Genomic DNA, 18,667 nt, shown 5'->3' on the forward strand with positions numbered 1-18,667 from the left:
CAACTGTATATATGTGCCTGTACCATGTTTACATTTTTTGTAACCTGAAGAAGTGCAGTCTCGTGCACGAAAGTCTTGTTTACCATGTGTAAATAAATAAGTTGTTCCTACCGTTTAATATCACTCTTTTTTTTTTTACACAGTTACTGAAACACCTTGTACACCCCCTGAATAAATGCTGTGTACATGGGGCAGCCCATCCACTTATATTGGATAGATACAAAACGAGACTGCCATTCCAAAAAAGTGCAATAAACACTGTTGAAGTTAGCAACTTGTGCTTGTTCGAACTGCTTTGAAAGTAAGTCTTTATTCAAACAGGCGTTTGCAAGACCTTTTTGCACAATGCAATTGACTTTGCGAAACGTGACATTACACGCTCATCCAACACAAAACAGCCACTAGACCAAAAACAGCCATCATTTGACATTAAACGCCTAGTCCATAGCTATTCAGCCAAAAGTCTGTGCGATTTTCGCTGGTCTTTACTTCTTTCACTGCTTTACGCAGAAGAAACCCATGCTGCTTCATACAGCTGAATAGTGTTCTATCAGGAGAAGTGGTTTGTTTGTTTGTCTTTGTTTGATAGATGCTGTTGGTTGACAGTATTCACTTTGCTCGATGTTGCTCGAAGTAAGCTCTTTACAGTTATGGGTATTTGTGCAGAAATGCTGGTGTATAGGCGCTGGGTAGAAATTCATATGAAGCACGCCACCCTCAGTGGTATTTGGTAAATTAATAATTTTGGATCTGAGTCTGCTAAACTCCATCACAGGACACGGTAGGCTGAAATGGGAAGTGCGAAACTTGGAGCGTTAAATTGGTAGTAATCTAAGTAATAGCGCAATTATATTATAGAGCAGTATTCTATAATGAGTAGAATTTTAAGGCTCCTAAAATTATAATTGAGCTTATTAAGAGTAGTATGGGATTTTTGTTTGTTTTTCTAAACAGCAACGCAAGAGTGAAAATAATTCATATAGTAGGAATTCAATCACATCTGTTCCTGTAACAGCGTTCTTTCTAGTCCTACGAGGGTGTGCGAATGGGACTTTGCCCTTAGGCTTTTTGTGCCTCTTTGCTCGCTGCAGTTGCAGCTGTAGCCTCAGACAATGAGTATAGAACCATTGAAAAAGGTTGATACCATGCATCACGTAAGTCTAGTGATCATGTTGAGCGTTCCAGGGCCTCAAACATTATTTTAGAGTGCAGGCTAGCAGCTTTCATAATGAGTGAGGATGTTACGGCTGTTGTGGTTCTAACGATTGAGAGTGGCAAGGGTGTCTTCTGACAAGTCTTTGGGGTGGAAATGCTTACTTGCTATGATCAGATTTAATCCATGGTGTTTTGTGCTTTTTGCTGTTTCGAATTTGTATGTAAGAGTGAATATCATTAAGAGTTGGATAATGCAAATAATCTTAAATATGAAAATAATCAGTAAATAAGTTGAGGGTTTGTATAGCTCTCTGCCACTGCCTAGCACAGTTCTACCCGTTCTCAGACAGGATGTGATGACGTCATGCAGTGGCTCCATTGTTTCAAGTGGCTGTAGCAGTTGTGTGACCGTTAGTTGAAAAAAAAGTGGAGCCTCGGAAAATGAAAGGTTTGGTTCTCGTGGTCGATGGAGGGCGTTTTTCTTGACTTTGTGACAAGCTGATTTACGATGAACACTGTTTTGAATAAGAGGTGTGTGTGTGTGTGTTTAGAAATAGTTTGATGTGGGAGAATGTGTTTTCCACTTTGCTCAAGGGTTTCTCTGTGCTTGCTTTCCTTTGTTGTCTAGCATTCATGTGATTTTTCCTCGCGTGGACAGTGCTCATTGAGCAATCTCCTGACGTGCCCACACCTGTTCTGTATTATGATGCATGCATGCTTTTCCTTTTCTTGATGCATCTAGTTGTATATTTTACTTACAAGAAAAATTCTTGCTGAAGCAGTCTCCTGACGATGATGATAGTGCTCCCGCACCTTGATCTGCATGGTATCTGGCAATATTCCTAATAATTGTATGAATAAATTAGTTTAGAAGTAACTGCAAGGGGTAGATGTCTGGCTTTATTCAAGAGGAAAAAAAAACATCATTATTCAGTTCTCTGCCTGGCTCTCTAATAGAAGAGATGTGCCTCACTGAGCACCTCGGCATTCGCCTTTGTTCTTTCTTAAATTGGTAGTTTCATTTATTAAATATTTGGCATTAAAATACTTAATTGCGACAATCATCTTTCTTGCATGGTGTTTTGTGATTTTCTGCAGTATTTTTTCTGCTTTTTATGCAATCATTATAGTAGTATAAAGAAAAATCACCTGTCAGAGGGCAGCTGTACGCATCCTTGAACAATGCAGCTGCGGCGCCTCAGACAGAAACCGATGACGTGTTGCCATGGCTATATTGTTTCAGGTGAACCTTGTCCCTAGAATTCGCATTGACCGTTAGTGGAAAAACAGTGTTGCCTTGAGACAATGGGATGACGTCGCGACCAATGAACAAGACCCTGTATAAGGTGCACAGATTCACTTCTCTCTTAGCCTCTTGCAGGTACAGACGTGTTACTGGTAGATCATGCGCGTTGATTCTGTCTGTTGCAGTTACGTTGGCCGTCGGCAGAAAAGTGGAGCATCAGTGGGATTCAGTTTGCCTCTCACCAGGTATGGAGTGTGGCTCGTCACTGGTGTGTGGTGTGAGACGATTCTGGTGGATTGTGGAGTGTCTCTCTGTGTTTGCTTTCCTATATTGCCCAACACTCATGTGATTTTGCCTCATGTTACAGTGGTCGTTGAGCAATCTCCTGATGTGCAATAATCTACTCTGTTTTATGACGCATGCTTTCCTTTGTAGATGCGTGTACCTCTGCATTTGTTCTTTTTTGGACAATGATATTATTGTTGATCATTCTTGTCTTGACCATGAGTTCAGAAAATAACTGCAGAACTACAGATGCGTGGCTTTTCGAGGAAAAAAGCATTACGTTCTGTATTATGCAGAGCTTCTACTGACCATGTGGAGAGGTATGAGCTTACGTATACGAACGAGCTGTCATTCAGAAAATAGTGTATACGATCTTAGAGATAGTGTGTCTAGGTTTGACGCGACACGCTGTCAACATCCATGACAGCCATGAGGGACCACGTTTCGAGGAGTGTATAGGGAAAAACACATAGCCATGACTATATTATATTTTCTCGGCAGAGGGTGTTGATCGTCTCCTGAGTGAACAGCGACAACTTGCATCGATGTGAGCTACAGTGAAATAGTAGCAGTCTGTAAAAGTCCTGAGCCCACGCCAATGACTGTAATTAGACTGGTATCAGCGAAACGTGTGAAATTTCTAGTGAGACATTGAGAAAGTGTAACAAAGGTGGATGTGCACAGAAAAGGTCTAAAATTTTTTCTTCACATGCCTGCGGAGTCAATGATAGGGATGCCTCTGAGGAGAAGCCTCTGTTGAAGACTGAGTCCCTCTGTCCCCACCTGAGGGCCTTCTTATACTGATGAAGTCATGAACTCATGTGATGTTTTTTAGGCAAAGATAGCTATGTTCTATTAGAGCTTATAGACTGGAACATGTTTGTAGCAAACACCTGTGAAGCACTTGCAAATTGATATGGACACAGTATGAGGAGGTTCTCCTTCCTTCCTTGTTTGCTTACTGCTATGACTCATATGTTCATTCATAAACACAGTGGTCAATACGGCAATATTTACAAGCTTTGATGTCTGTAGAATGTATTTCGCTGTATAGTGGCTGTCTGGTTACTCCAGAAGGGTATTATGGCGGACATCTATTGTGCATGAAAGGGATGCTGTTGTAATCTTGCAGTGTACCTGTGTCAAGATGGCAGACACTCAATGTTGCCCACACGCACCTGAAAGAAATGTGAGAGCATCATCTCAGTGAAATCGAAGAAACATAAACATGAAGAGACAGCATCTACTGCATCGCACGTGAAAAAGGCAAAAACTTTTGTATGCTTCAGAAGGCAAGTTTTCCATTATGGCATGTACAGCACATGGTATGAGGAATTTCTGCAGTGCTTTGCTAATGGTCCCAGAACCACCTGGTAAACTGTTTGTAGGCAACGTACTGAAGCTTTCTGCATGTACCATGGACATCGTAAAATTATGATATGTAGCTTTACTGATAAACTGCAGGCATACGTGAATGAACTCACTTGTTCACTTCGCTGTTCCCGATAAGGGCGTAGTCATCGCTTTCTCTCACGTAGCAGTAGGGCACCTGGAGCACTTCAGTGTCCAACCGAGTATTTCAAAGTACTGCTTTCTTTAAGTGCAACCGTCGTGCTGCTTCAGTCGTCATCGGCGCGCATTAGCCTCAAGGATACTTGGACTGAGGGAACAATACCAACAATACCAAATTTCCAATGTGAGGCAATTTTCATTACACGCGAAGAGTGTTTCCCACGCGGCCAGTGACGACGATGACGGCAATTCATACTCCGTCGACGATTCTGCGGATGGCATCGTGTCATGCAGTTTCTACGGCGTGCTTCGTAAGAACAGAAGTTTTGCCGGCGCGACTGATCGACTATCCGAAGCTAGAGGGCATTCAGCTTTGGTAATTCGGCATCACACGGCGTGTACCCCCAAAACATTTCGGACATTACGGTTTCGCCACAGACTGGGACGCGGATGAGAAAGACCAGACTAGCCGTAGCCGACACGAGCCAACCCAGTGTTGTTGAATTGGGAGTACTCAGCCTCACGCTCGAATGTAATATTTGAAATTCGATTACTCAAAGAAAACAGGGATTTCACAAATAATATTTCGTAGCTGAGATGTACTCTTCCTAGGCTTTCATAAAATCACAAGGTTACCCTGGGTTGAAATTCACTTTACAGTTCCTTTAATGTCACCACACTGACAGCACATTTAACGACGTAATGAACATGAAAACAAGCTTCGAGGACGTTACGAATGCATTACTCACCTTCTGGAATGGTGTGGCGACAGCATAACATAACCGCGTTGACATGCAGAGTGTCCCGAGTTCCTTCAGAATATTTCAAAGAAAATGATATACATGGATGCAGCTGTGCTCAGATATATCAGAAAGCTATTGAAATCTCACGAAGGATATCTGAGACAAATATTTGTTTTGGGTTGTGAGATAGAATGTGTCTTGCTATTGCAGCAGGAACTGATGGCCCTGTCACATGGACATCCTTCAATGATCATTGAAAGGTATGACCATCGAAACGCCATCAAGCGGGCAGCATGTCGACCTGCAAGAGAGAGTCTTGGATCCAGTGCCATTTGAGAAGTTGACTGCTGCACGCTTAGTGGCATTGCGCGCACTTTCATGTAAAGTCACTCGATGGCGGATCCAATTCAGTCCCCTGAGTATCAGACTAAAGAGATCATGTTCACTGTCATCTGGTTCATCTGTTTACCCTGACGAGTGTTCGCGTGTCGAGCGCCAAGGGAAAGATGTAGGAAATCTTAGTAGGAAGTGTGTTCGAGATCAATACGACAATCTTGTGCACCGCTTCAAAGTCTACTTGGCTAAGTTTCTCTTCCGAAAACAGTTTATATAGTAAATAAACGGGTTTTGGAGATTCCCTCTCCCTCCCTCTGCAGCAGCGAAAGTCCACAGTGTACTGATACGTTCTCCTTCCTCTGGGGTGCTTTTACTCCTCAGCAGCCTCCTGACTACCCCCCTGACAAAATCCGGGGGATAACCCGCTCTCCCTCCATCTGCAGCAGCGAAAGTCCCAGCGACAGTGACACATGATTACGTAATCCAGGCACACGAATGGGAGCGCAGCACAGGCGATTCTCTCAGAGCTTGTTTGCTTCACGTTCACACCATAATATACTAATTGAAATGTACTCAATACATGCGCCTTCTTTCGCTTACTTGTGGAAGCACTGACGCGAAGATGTCGCGGAGAGCACGTTGTTACGCTCCTGCGTGCACGAACACGTCAAAGCTAACCCGCAACTGATAGATTCACAGAAAATCCCCGACTCAGTAACAACAAGACGCCGTTCCAACCGCTCGCCGGTCGGTCGCTAAAGGCTCCGCGACCGCACCCTGATTGCACTTGGGCAAGGGCCATCCTTGATTGGCCTTGACTAAGAGACGTTTTCTCGATTTCCAGATAGGAACTCCGGAATACCTCCAACGTACGTAGTCTGCTCTTGCCATGTATTACGTCAAATTGCACAGAAACTATTCTGCTACTTGGTGTACTACTACTCTTCTCCTTAAAGCAACGTGTATGCCTTGCAGTCTGCAGCATTTACCCTCGACAATTTTATCACGTACGAGCAACGCACACCCACGGTCATGTCCACTGCCTCCCTCGAAGCTTACCATATGCTTCCACTAGATCATTTTAGCCACCCTCGCGCCAGGCTAGGCATTCGCGAAACTTTTGAGCAGCGTGGAACTCCAACCGTTTCACGAACACGTTCTGATATAACATAGTCCCCCGGCATGGACTGGTGACGTAGCCCAGCGTAGCCACAGCTGATATAAGCAGCGTGTGACCTGAGAAGAAAAAAAAAAGGCAGGGTCTCGCCGACGTCACGCGAGGACCGTAGCGACCGTCCGCTGTTGCTTTCTCCATATGGACTTCTGAATTTGATTAGACACGAACAATACGCTGGAAAGTGACAACTATTGTTTATGACGAGTCTCGATTGACAGTTTGACGAAAGACAGAGGGTTCGGATCATGTTAAGTGCCACCTCATTGCGCCTTCACAGAACTGATGTCCATCCTCTTCGGAATTTTTTTCTTATTTCCCATGTGAGATAAATTTTAGACCTGGTTCACGGCATAAATCGAGCACAGTGAAGTGAAGTACCTGAAGTGAAGCGGCGGGGAGGGGTAAGCGTAAAAACTAGAGCTCCTACTTACCCGGATTATGGTGGGCTTGATGTTCAGTTCGATAAAGGTATCTTTGCAGGCCATAAAAGTTGCTGTAGCTATGCGGCCGGCGCGTGCTAGTTCCATTGCATCTTTGCACAGGAAGAAATAGAGGAAACGTTATTATATTTTTCCGAATGCATCGTTTTACAACGTGTCATTCCTTTTATTACTCCGTGTTGAACTGTGCCTATACTCCACTCCGATGAAATTCCGTCTCATTTCATTAATGCAAAGTCTGTTATATAGGCTTAGAAGAACACACATGAAATAGTAACAAAACAGCGCATATACCTCGGGCACAGGCACGCACCACAGCGCGGTAGCTAGCGCCGTCTCAACAGTGATTTCCCCAGAAATTCACTGCTGGGGGGGGGGGGGGGGTGCCGAGCTTTCAAGAGGGGGGGGGGGGTATGCTTGGTGAAGGTTGCACTTAAGGAATTTTCTTAGACACGGAAAGAATCGTGGAACAATGGTGACATCTCTGCAGAGCTTTCCCGTTTTATTTGTACATGTTACTACGTTAGAACGCAGTACATTAGAATACAGATTCATTATGAACGGCATTTCAACATTAAGATGCATAATCACACGACGGACAAGACTAGCACCTTGTCTCACGAGGCTCCAATGAATACCTAGCACACAGATTGTACAAATGCATGGTATGATCTGCATGACTGTGGTCCTACAGCCCAAGTTTGACAGTACAGGATGTAACCCGCGGCACCGGACTCTCTACCAAAACGTGTTGTGGCCGAGCTGGGTGGGGTCACCCAGAAATTTCAGGGGGGGGGGTGTTGCAAAAATGCAGAGGGGTGCAGGGAAATCCCTGCGCCTCAACCATATGCGCGGGGATGAACCGCCGTAAAAATGCAATAAGGAGGGTCTCCCTGTTATTGCATTTTTTCCAGCGGCTCAACCCCGCGCATACGGTTGAGACCGGTTGACTTACGACGTGCACCGTGTGAAACGAGCGGGATAACCACTCGCACTTTATTTCTCCTATGCGCCGCTAGGGTGTCCCTTGCAAGACGAAGCTGTTGCTGGCATTGTAGAAAACCGCACTGCTAAAGTAACGTTTATATCCCTTGGCCAGGCGACAAAAGAAAGGAACGAGACAAAGCGACGGCGCAACTTTCAACCGTTCACTCACGCTGAAAACAAGCGAAACTTACATTCTTACCGACACTCCCCCACATGACGTTTATGTCACAGATAACACTTGATGCCAAAACACCGATATCACCCGAATCCAACAACCTTTCTTTATCACCTTCTTCGTGCTTCTTTGTAAGAACAGCGGTGGGGGCCACTACAAAATCTCTACCTTGTTCTACAATGTGTTGTGTTTGCACAATCTGCCTGAGATACACGTCCTTTTGACCTAAACTTTATCTCAGTCGCTGCAAAATCCGTCTCACAACCGCAACCCACTACATGCTCCGCTAAACGGGAAGAGCCGCCCTCAGCATTTGATACCGTATTAGCGTGCTCTCGTAAGCGCTCATTTATGCATCGGTCCGTCTCGCCTATGTAGCACTTCCCGCATCCTACAGGAATGGAATAGACCACCCGCACCAAGCAAGGGACCTGTTTATTCCTATGCCGTACCGTACAGACACCTCCCTCCTTCCACCACGCACAACGGCAGGAAGGGATCCCAATTTCCTCTTGACAGACACTACCACCTTTATACCATTCTTTGCCGCGACTTTCTTTAACCTGTGGGTGGCAGTATGGATATAGGTTAAGGTGATTCTCGGTGACTTGTACTGATACATTCTCCTTCCTCTGGAGTGCTCTTACTCCTCAGCAGCCTCCTGACTACCCCCCCCCCCCTCCCCTGACAAAATCCGGAGGATAACTCGCTCTCGTTAACCTTAGTATCTGATCTTTAATGCTCATCTCAACCTGATGCGAACAAGACTTCGCAACTGCGTTGCTCAGCAAACTCGACACCACCCCAAATTCTACAGTCTTGGAGTGACCAGATCTGAACGGGAGAACTGCCTTCTGCATCTTCTGCCCGTAACACCAACATAATTGGGTCCCCCTGTCCCAGGGAGTAGTTGATAACTTCAAATCAAGGTAGTGGAGCATTCTTTCGTGCGGTCTTTCTACCGTGAACTTTAACTTGAAGGGATTGCTTGCAAACTCTTTGACTAACTCATCAACAAACCTGTAACGAAATCATCGACAAACCTGTAAATGCGTAACACCTGAAATCCCTCCCCCATCAACCGTCCTTCTAACCACTTGTCTACTACCTCAATGTACACATTACTTAAAGCTGGGGCGACCGACGAGCCTATACACACTCCCTTCCCCTGCCTGAATGATCTGCCTGAAGTTCGACCGAGGTAGACATTATGTAGGTGGCAAGCAACCTTACAAATAGATCCGGTGAGCATCCAGTTTCCGAGGTAAACTTCACCTGGTTCACCCTTCCATGGACCCATTGACCATGTCCAACAAAATATCTATATCCAAGTTAAAATACAAATCTTCAACGTCCAAAGACAACAAGTCCACTTTGACACACTCCAGACCTTTTACATTGTCCACCACCTGATTCGACTAGATGACCATAAAAGGATCTTCAATGTTCAATTCGTTCAAGCCCCGACGTCGAAAAGCCGCCGCCAACTCCTGCCACGCATTCCTCTCCGAAACGATGGGGCGGAGAGGCTTACCCACCTTGTGGGTTTTCACGGCGAAGAAAAATTTAAGACGTTTATTCGTCGCCCGCTTGACCCTATTCGCCACCGACTGAGCTCCAGCCTTTTCTAACAAACAAACAGTCTCCCTTTTCAACTTCATTGTGTCTCTCTCGGGAACCTCCACGAAGTTTTTCTTTAGCGCAGTGAGAGCTTTTTGTTCGAACACGTCTTGGGAGGTGACCGCGAAGCGCGTCTCTTTGTCCGCCAGCATGAGGACGCAGTCTTTTGCCACCAACTCTTCTTTGACCGCCTTAAAGTTGACTTCTCTCCTCCTCTCGGGTTGCCTAAAACCATGTGTCACGGCATCCACGCACTGGTCCGCTACCGCTATCTGGTTCTCAACGGGGCACTTCAAAGCCACCTTCCTCGTAAGGGACACCATCTCTTCCGGCGAAGCAGCTTCCCGGGGTCTGAACTTGGGCCCTAGCGTCAACACCTTCCTGGTGCCTTCCGTCAACTCCACATCTCCCGAAACTACCGGAGGACACCCTTCTCCGGACGTTTATATATCACGTCGGCGCCGCACGTTTATATCACGTCTAACGTTTATATCACCGTGTTACAACAACATTTTCCGAGACCCGCGTGGTGGCGGCTGCTCATTAGAGATGGAAGAGTGAGGGGAGCGTGGAGAGAGGTAGTACCCTGTAGGTGGGAACTGAAAAAAAAAAGTTAGAGAGGGGGAACGGGATTTAAAGGAACAAACCACTCTGCCAGCATTAATGCTTTGAGATTTCTGCCGCGGTTAGTGCATGCTCCTAATTGACGTTTCCGCTGATTCACTCAGCATCTTCCTTTGTAGCAAGGTTTAAACCTTGCTTCCAGCGCTGTGCATATATTCGGATATTTCTGGTTCAGGTCAGAGCAAACCCGAGGTGCTCTACGTCACCCACACTCCTACACACATTCAGCATATCGCTACGCAACTAGGCTGACTCACCTTACATGTCAATTTACTACCAAATATTGTGTCGGTTTAGTATTCTTAAATGGACCATCGCATGCGAAAACATGGGTATGAAATCGTTAGAAGAATGCTTGGCATCATTCGGCAATCAATTTCGCCGATTTTCTCTGCTGAGAAATGTTCGGATATTAAACAAACAGGTTTTTTTTTTTACAATCAGCGAAACCTCCGACATCATTGTGACGCAAAAGCCAACAGGACCAATGCGAGGGCGGCGCGTCACTGGCGCCGTTCGCACATTTTCTCTCGAAGACAGCGTCTGCTTTGGAGATGGCGTCGTACATGGCTACGTGTATCAAACAAACTATTTCTTGGAAAGTGCTGCGAGTTTCGTTCAGTGGTGAAATTGCAACATGTCGTTGAGTTCGTGAACGCGTCATGGTGCTTCTGACTGCAAATAATCGTCTGAGGCTAATTCAGAATTGACTTTTCACGAGCCCAAGGACAGGGACGCCAAACGAAAGCAGCAATCGCCGGCAGGCTTCTTAGCGTGACAGAATAATTGTACGTTCAGCACTTTTGTTCCTCGCATTTTGCCGGCGAAGTGTACGTGGAGGCTGACTTATTGCAATCCAGTAGGTGTCAGGAAAACGAAAGGTGATGCTGAGTAGGCTACTCAAATATGTATTACACAAGTACCAGTGCTTGTCCTCCTCGCGTGATAATCTTGCTTTGTACTCCAGAATGATTTGCAATGAAAATTGCAAATCAAAGTTTGCAAAAGGTGGACTGCCAAAATCGCCTCTTCCCATTGCCATGAATACTGGCGGCTACCATCTTTAATGAGTATGACTGACGATAACGTGACATTCCGTATAACTGGGGGGGGGGGGATGTACATTTATTAGAAGGAAAGGTCTGCCTTGTGGGGAAAAGAGGACGAAGAAGTAGGAAGGTTAGGAAGACGAGGAGGTTAGAGACAGGTAGTAAAAAGGAGGACGACGAAGGGTTTTGACGCAATGTGGACGTGGAAGCGGACTGTAACGGACCTTAAGATGTAAGTCATTAAAGTAGCGTGCTGCTTGGTACATCTTGCGTTTGCATTTGTGTTTCGCCTTCCACTGGGATCGAATGGCCAGGCTTTGCTCCCGAGAGTGGGAATAGGCTCCCACAAATGGCGCCCAGACGTGGGGCACGAGCTCGTTCGTTCGACGACGTGGAAGACGCAGCATGTTCTATTTATTTCGTTCCATGTTAGTGTTCTAAGTCTTATTTTAGTGTGATACCGCCGGATTGTGGTACTTCAATCACTTCATGTTCTTTTATTTTTTCTTCGTATCTCGCTTTGTTGGGGCAGCATATTTGTCCTCGTTTTGTGTGAGTGTTATAGCTCCTACCGGTGCCTGACCCGTGGAGCTGATGGACCGTACGCCGCCTCGCGGGTACAAACTCCGGAGTGGAGCAAAAGCTCCAGTACCCCAGCGGTCTCACTCGGAGGAGCGACCGGCACACGTCGGCCCGGCGCCTACAGAGCCGAGAGGACCGGTCGACGATGACAAGGCACCTGCCGTGCCTCCATCCCAAGGTACGTCGACTGCGGTATCTGCAGTGCCGCAGTCAGACACCACTGCAACGGCAGAGCTTCTGTCACGTATGGCAGAGCTGTGCTCGTTGACGACGAGACGCTTTGATGCCGGGTTGGTTTCGCCGCCGCGGGCACAAGTGACTGACAATCCCTGTCCCTACGTTCTCAGGGTACACCGATAGAAAGTCAGTCGCAGACTTCTTGAATGACCTTACCGCCTATCAGGCTGGTATGGGAATCTCAGACGAGGTCTTGATCCTACGCATCCTGCAGGTTGCTTTGGTAGGAGACGCCGCCCGCTGTCTTCGACTGCAGTCGAGGTTCACGTCCTTTCATGACTTCAAGCAGCGGTTTAAAAACTAATTCCTTCCCCCGGATTACGAATATCGTATCCTGGAGGAGCTGCACAAACGTACTCAGCATCCAGATGAGACGTTGGCAGAATTCGTACGGGCCCTGCGAGAGCTGTATAACAGAGCAAAACCAACTGCAACGGAGCAGCAGCGAGTAGCACGGGCTATCCGTCAGTGCCACCCACGCTTCTGGCCCTACCTTCGAGCCCATCGCTTTGATAGTCTTGAAGCGTTGGCGCAGGAGGTTCGTACCATACAGGGCGACCTCCTGGCGGAACTCGAATATCGGACCCCGCCGCCGCCTGAATAGGCGTTAGAACCACGCTGTGGTCAGCGGGGGGTGGTCAGCGGGAGGAGCCTCGGTCGAACGCCTACCTGCAGTGGGACCGGATGAGCCCCACCGCAATCCTTATGCGCAGCCATCCCGACGAGCAATTGATCCCTTCCGTCATGGCCAGAGGGTGATCCTCGCAGGAACGAGCCATGACAGACCCGTCCCGCCTAATCATCGTGGTCAACCCGGCAACACAGCTGGCGAAACTACGGACAGGCAGCGGGAACGGCAGCGTCTGCCGCGCCCGCAGCCACAAAGGTCCGCCGGCTGTTGGAATTGCGGCAGGACCGAACATTTCCGTCGGGACTGTCCGCACCGAGGACCGAATACCCGTAACGTGCCAACGGGAAATGGCCGCCGCCGATGTCCATGAACGCTCGCTTAACGACGTCGGCAATCTGCCGAAAGAGCGAACGGTCGCTAGCAGTGGCCTTGATCATGCAAAAGCTGGCTCTGCAAGCAGCAAGACAACCAAAGGAGACGGTTGAGAGCAATAGGCTCTGGCTGATAGTTGCTTGTGATGTGACGGGATCGGCACGATCTCGTTCTCGGCGGTCTCGCCACCTGGACGGTGGTGGCGGAAGACCGCCCTGTTGGATGGGTGGCTCACTCCAGATGGTCGTCGCAGCCACGCCCCCTCCGTGGTGAAGATCCTGCTTCGATACCTACGCCTTTTTTGGGACTGACGTTGTCCGACCGTCACCCCCACGATCCACCGATTCCCCTGTCCGAGGAGGAACAAAGACTGCTGTGCCCTATGTGCAACGTCTCAGAATTACACAGGGCATCTCATTGTCGAGGTCTGCTACACAGGACCAGGGTCGACGCCGCCCGTACCGCCGGAGACGTACCAGCAGCGTTAGCCACCCTGCGACGCCTTCGCCCCGAACTGCTGCAGGAGGCTCCTCAGCGGGCAGACCCTCCGGAAGACGTCATAATTCACATGCTGGATGAATTTTGAACTATTATTCAACGTTGTTTGTTGGTAAACTTTTACATTTTGTTCGTGATAGTTACCACAAGGGGGGGGGAGTGTGGGGAAAAGAGGACGCAGAAGTAGTTGGGAGGTTGGAGGACGACGAAGAGGTCCTACAGCTGGCTAACCTTTTCAGTGACTTTCATCTTTCATCAACATTTTAGTTGGTTACACTACTTGCGCTTGAATGGTACTCCGTAGGTCGGTAATGTTACAGCGTTATGCTAGTCGTAACAGTTTCACGAGAATCGGCATCTAATCGCCTAATATCATAGTACAATCGCTACATACGTATCCTCTTTACCGCGAGCGAATTCATGCTCAGAGATGGCTCGTCATCGTTGCTCTAGTTTCTCCTGACACACTGCAAGAAACATACAAAAAATGTTTACTTAATTTTCCGTCAGAGCACGCTCTCATCTTCTGTGCACCAGAAACGAAAAAACACGCTAGCGCCACCGTCAGTAAAACGCTTGATCCTTTCGCCATGGTAGCTGAACATGAAATATTTTCCTTCTGTACTGAGCTGCGCACAGTAGAACAATGCCGTGCCATGTAAGGAATGCGTACCTCCACGTGTATTATTCACTGTTTGCTCAGCCGTGTCACTAAGCAGAGGGTACACGATAGCATGCGGAAGCGCCATAGGGCTCACTGTTTTCCTCCTAAAGAAACTGTAAAGCGAAATATAATGACAATGTTTCAAGATTTTATCATGTACCACCATGTGTGATCAAACACCAGAGGTCATCACCTCTCAGTTCTTCATACTTTTCGCACCAATTAATTTTTAGAAACTGAAAGTTAGAAACTGAAACTGAAACTGAAATTTTTAGAACTTCTAGAAACTGAAAGTTACCGACGTTCACCGAGCCAAAGTTGGAGTGGGCCCCGGATTGGTGGGCAGATATGGAGTGACGTTGAAGTGTCCCGTAAAGTATTTTGAACATGTTGCTAATAGACCTCTCCTTGTTTACAAGGAGAGCTCTACAAGAGATTTGTAACTCTTGCGATGAAGCATTTTTTTTCTTTCCGCGGTGGACTGGGAACGGGAATAAAGACACGAAAGTTACTAAGAACGTGACCTCATTTGTGTGTAGCGCGCTCCAACTACCCGTCAAAAAAGAGGTAGAGCCAAGGGCTCATTTCCACAGATTTTCGGCGAATTTATTTCGGCAATTGCCGTTGCATTACGAGTGGGATTGTGTACTATACTGAGTAAAATGACCACCCATTTCCGCAAAGCGGGGAACCCATTTCCGCAAAGAAAACGTTATGTGGCCTTAGGTACTTTCGGAGTTAAATTCAAGAAATTAACTTTCCGTCAATTGAAATGAAATCAAAATTTTACCAACATGTGGCAAAAGCTATTGGCAGAAAAAATCTCTTGACCGCATGTCTCTCCGGGGCCTACACTTTTTACTATGATTTTCTATCAAGGGTGGTGGACCATCCTGTATATACACGGTATCCTGTATTCCGCCTCTCTCTTCCTTCGACCTCAAAGAAATATGCATTTTCCCTCTGTACTCAATCTTGTGCCTTATTTATGTTTCTCCCGTCAGTCTCAACGAAATGTTACTTGTCCTGTGTGTCTTGTGTTCTGTCTTGCGTCTCCATTTTCCCGCAGTATAAAAGAAATATTCTTTTGATGTTGTGTCGCGGCTTTCTTTCGCCTCAGTTTCGAGGAAACGATACTTTCACATGTGTACTCGCGTTTTGTGTTGCGTCTGTTCTTTTTTTTTTTCGCTCAGCCTCAAGGAAGTTTTGCTATGCCCCGTGTACATCGTGTTCTGTGTTTCATTTCTCCGCTCCAGCGGACCCTACGAAATCTCACTTTGTCCTGGGTGTATCGTATTCTCTCTTGTGTCTGACAGTAAGCAATTCGGTCTCGCAATGCTGCACACTACAAGCAGAACTTCGCCGCATAAGAGCCACAGAAGTAACCGTCATGCAGAACGATGTCGTTGAATTTCCTAATCTGTTGATAATGGATGACCGACACATTGTTGTGACAATTTCCCGGAGATATTTTTCATAAAAAGGCGCTCGTCCGGCTCTCGAATACTTCGACGCAGCTGTGGTTGGCGCAGCTCAGATGTTGGGTTATGCGGTGAAGGCGCACCTCTTCTTCGTCTTTTTTCTTTTCTTTTTTTTTAGATTACCGTTGCAAAGGAGAATGCAACGGGTTGCTTTCCGCTGGCATGTAGTATGCAAACATATCACCACAATGTTTTTAAATATCATTTCAGTGCGAGGTACTGCTAGGTGGCTGTGAAACCCAAGAACGGTGTGTTTGTGTCCTTGTCCCCGGTGGTCGACATCTGGTGTGGGCCCCGAGGTACGGTTAATGATAATCAGCAACCAAGAAGCAGAAATCATCCTGGCAATAAAAATAATGTTCCCTGCTCCAACGAACATTTTGGCCACTGGTGTTTTACTATAACTTGTGGCGGCCGGTGGGCAATGACGAGGATGGACACGTGCCTGGAGCACCCGCTCCTCAGTTCCACCGGCGTGGCCAAGGAGATAGGCCACCGTCATCGCCTCTCCATGGCATATTATCGTCGCCTGTCGGGAGTCATGTAGGGAACACCATCGCCCATTTGGTGACCCGAACGTGACTCTGCTCTATTACCATCCCAGATTTGGCAACCTTCCAGCAAGTCCAGCACCGTCGGCACGCTGCCGCGCAGTGTGGAAACAGTCTTCCATTTCTTGTTCGACGCTATAATGCACCACTATCGCAGCTCTGTGATACGCCAAGCGATCGAGCCTGATGCTCCTCTCATCATTCCACAATTTAGTCTCTTTTCTTGTCCATGACGATGAGCATGTCCAAAACTCACGCGCGCGGTATATCACAATGGGTTTACATCGTCGGAAACTATGCACGGGAAAACGTCTACGAGTAACCCCCATAGAAATAGGGGTTCACGCTGTGTTGCGATTCGGTTTCATGCATTCAGTGCAAATGCAGTCCAATGTGCAAAATCGTGAATTAAAGTCTACATATTATTCATCATATCAGAAACTGTGCAGTCAGAACGCTGTGCAGTGGGAAAGAGCCTTTATTTTTTCCGCTTCCAAGATAGGTCATCAGTTGATTTGGTTCATCCACACGCCATTGATGTGGCTAGCATTGCAGCTTTAACTAATGCGGCTACGGTGCGCAGAACCGAAATAAAATGGTTAAAGAAAACTTGGAAAGCCATGGCTGCAAGTAATACTAAACAAGGCATTCTGAGCAAAGAAGCTGTACTCTTCCCAGCACAGTCAAAATCGTTAATAAACATTCTCCCTCATACTCTACACCTGCGAACATCTCTTACTAATTGGGATGTTGCTATTTCTACAGTGCAGGTGCAGACAATACTTAAAGCTTCTGATTGAATCGATAGCTTCAGTGCAGACGCAACGTCTTCCTTTCTGCTTAAACCGCAGTTTACGTCTCTCCTACATAGGGCCTTACATGGGGCACACTTGAAGTTGTCCCCATAGACAAATAAAAACTCGGTCGTGCAACAGGATATACATAATCAGCTTAGTAGGTTGGGGGCGGATTATGACTAGATGGAAATTGAGTGTGCTGGCTGATTGGCATTGATGGGTGATGGCCTTTCTTCGGTAGAGAAATTCAATATATTAACACAATATTAATTTGATCAACTGAGCCTGTGTACGAATAACCGGGTAAGTCGACTTACCTATTGTAGCGAACTATGTCAGACGCGTAGAGGAAGGGAAGGAGGAGGAAAGGAGGAAGAGAAAGCTACGTTCTGGACAGGGGGAACAGTCCCCCATACGCTAGAAAAAGTGTAGACGAAGAAACACATGCTAGTATTATATTTGGCGCAGTCGGCGGGATCACGAGTGATAGAATGTGTGGGAGAGGACTTCTTCCTGGGCAGTTACCGAGTGGACGGGAACGAAGGTGTTTCTCTACAGTTGACCCGAAACCGTCCAATTCAATTTGGACAATACGAAGTCGTCTATGAAGAGGTATACGATCAGAGCGACTTATGAAGCTTAATCTGAAGACGACAGAAAGGCAAACCGGATCGTTGGAACCGACCTAGGGCAGCAGCTGCCATATCTCCGAGTTCGACCCCCCCCCACCCAAGTCCGACTATCGCGGTCAGCCTTGTCCGCAACGGCGACAGGCTGAACACTTACTCATCTCTGGAGCCACAAGCGCACCTTGAGGTGGTAAAACCTGACGTTGTCGACAGGACTGGTTCCAGCCAACATCAGCCCAACACTGGGCGGTGTTGCAAAGTGCATGTTGGACCGATGTCCTGCACCGCAATCCGTCGATGACCTCCTAGTCTGCTTCAAAAAATTATGTAATGACAGAATGACCCCCCCCCCCCCCTGTGTTTTCCAGTCCCCAGCAACTACAACCGGCCGTGCAATGATCCGTGTCCGCGAGCACGGGAAAAGACAATGTCGGTTGGAAAGCCAAAGATTCCCGGAAGAAGCCGAGGACTGCCTGGAATATCCAAGATCGTGGGAAAGCCCAATACACTGAGACATTCGGTGGACGGGGAAGGCGATAATAAAGTGTGTCACTACTGGTACGCTATTGCTTCACTTTTTTTTTCAGCTCCACACGCAGTAACATTATTAGTAAGCTGTATGACTCGCTCCTTTCATTGTGTGCGCAAGCGGCCCTGTATGGAGTCTCGTAACATTGTAATGAATTTGAGAAACTGCAATGCACATCTTACAGGAGTGCTGACAACTGAATGCATTTTTCTTTTTTTAGTACTGTTTCTTTCTTTTCTTCATTTATTTCCATTTTAAGCGAGAAGTTCGCTGTCGTTACCCTAATTACACTCTGTAAGGACCTAGGGCAAACAAATTTCATAAATGAATGAGTAGTGGTGTACAGG

The sequence above is a fragment of the Ornithodoros turicata genome, chromosome 1 (assembly GCF_037126465.1).
Source record: "Ornithodoros turicata isolate Travis chromosome 1, ASM3712646v1, whole genome shotgun sequence".
In the NCBI taxonomy this organism is placed as follows: Eukaryota; Metazoa; Arthropoda; class Arachnida; order Ixodida; family Argasidae; genus Ornithodoros; species Ornithodoros turicata.